The sequence below is a fragment of the Pelophylax lessonae genome (assembly GCF_965119305.1).
Source record: "Pelophylax lessonae genome assembly, chromosome: 9".
In the NCBI taxonomy this organism is placed as follows: Eukaryota; Metazoa; Chordata; class Amphibia; order Anura; family Ranidae; genus Pelophylax; species Pelophylax lessonae.
The window spans coordinates 76,775,098-76,777,359 of NC_138776.1; positions in this window are offsets into that span (position 1 = coordinate 76,775,098).

The following is a 2,262-nucleotide window of genomic DNA, read 5'->3' on the forward strand; positions in this document are numbered from 1 at the left end:
AGCAAAAAAAAAAAACTGCAGGTAATAAACTCATACAAATGATTGATAAATGCTTACTTGCAGTATGTTTCCATTTTAAAAATTATCCATTCACTTAATTACTAGAAACTGACTGTCCCAGAAGTCAGTTCCCTGGGAAAGCATCCTCCCTCTTTGTATGCCAAAGTTTCTCCTCCTATCCAGTTACTGTTTTGTGCTGGTCTAGCTCCTCTGCCCTTCCCCACACAACTTATGTAGCTGCCATGGGTGGAGCGAAGGGAGATACGATTTTCACTTTAGTGACTGGTCTTCTGGAGCTGCTAAACATGACCTCCCAAGATGGCAGCACCCAGCAGCAGTCTTGGGTCTTTTAAATGTGTACACAAGGGAGGTTTTTACCGGTAATTAAAAATACATTAAATGCACATACAGGTGCATCGCATAAAATTTAGAATATCCTAAAGTTTTTTTTTTTTATTTTTTTTTTTTTTCAGTTATTCAATTCAAAAAGTGAAAATCGTATATTTTATATAGATGCGTTGCACACAGTGATATATTTCAAGCATTCCTTTCCTTTTTTTTGATTTTGATTATGGCTTACAGCTAGTGAAAACCCAAAAGACTATTACAGAAGAACAATAAAAAGGTGTTTTTAAAAAATGTTGGCTTTCTGAAAATGTTGTTGGCTTTCTGAAAATGTCCATGTACAGCATAGTATGCACTCAATACTTGGTCAGGGCTCCTTTTTGCATACATTACTGCATCAATGTGGCGTGGCATGGAGGCTTTCAGCCTGTGGCACTACTGAGGTGGTATGGAAGCCCAGGTTGCTTGTCTTCAGCTCATTTGTTGGATCTGGTGTCTCCCATCTTCCTCTTCACAACACACCACAGATTCTCTATGGGGTTTAGGTCATGTGAGTTTGCTGGCCATTCAAGCACATGATCATTAAACTAGGTATTGGTACTTTTGGCAGTGTGGGAAGGCGCCAAGTCCTGCCGGGAAATTAATTCCGCATCTCCATAAAGCTGGTCAGCAGAGGGAAACCTGAAGTGCTTTCGAATTTCCTAGTAGAGGTCTGCGCTGACTTTGGACTTGCTAAAACAGTGGACCAACACCACCAGATGACATGGCTATCAAAGCAACCTGGGCTTCCATAACACCACAGCAGTGCCACAGGCTGATCCCCCTCCATGCCACGCTGCATTGATGCAGAAATTTGTGCGAAAGCAGCCTAGACCAAGTATTGACGCTTGCTATATACTGTACATGGACATACTTTCAGTAAGCCAACATTTCTGTATTAAATACTTTTTTTTTTTTTTTTTTGGCCATATGTTATCTAATTTTCTGATATACTGAATTTTGGGTTTTCACTAGCTGTAATCCATAATCATTAAAATTAAAAGAAATGCTTAAAATATCACTAGCGCATCTATATAAAAGGAGTTTCACTTTTTGAATTAATTTACTTTAACGTTTTGATATTATTTTGAGATGCACCTGTATAACCTTATGGGAAATTCCTTGTTAAAATGACTTGTTAACATGTTAGGATCCTGTTGAGTGTTTTAGTACTTTTATGGCTATTGAGGTTCCCTTTTTATCATCTATACCAGGGGTATTGAATTAAAATTTACAATGGTCCAGTCAGTAAAATATTCTTCCAGCAGAGGTCCGAATTGCATGTTTGTGCAATGACCGCCCTGTATCCTCGCAACCAATCACCTGCTTGTTAACTTGGATAGCCCGCGCCCTCTGTCTATAGCTGTCCTGCCTCCAGCTGTTGGCTCTGTGAGACTGGCAGTGGTGATGGCTACGGGCAAAACGTCTCTAAAGGGTGTGACCGTAAGGGTCCGGATGAGACATTAACTGGGTCCGGATCCGGACCGCGGTCCGCCATTTAGTGATGCCTGATCTATACTATCTTTCTAGTTCTTTTTTTGGCCACTGTCCTTACTAAAGGTGTAAGTATTATGCATAGTCAGCTCAGGATGTGTAGTTGGAATTGAGACCGAGTAGTTGCATCAACTGAACAACCCTGAAAGGTTCATTTCAACAATCCGAGACAAAATGATGTTGCAAAATGTTAACCAAGCAGGCTTATCTTGGTTTTGGGTGTTGTCATGGTCATTATTGCGCACGACTAGTTGTGAATTATTTGGCTGAGTAAAGGTACATAGTGTTGGCCGCTTTCATGCTATTGGTTACTCTACTGCAGACACACAGCTAGGAGTTGCTGCTGGTTTGGAAGTATTAAATTCTTTTTCCCTGCAGGTAGCG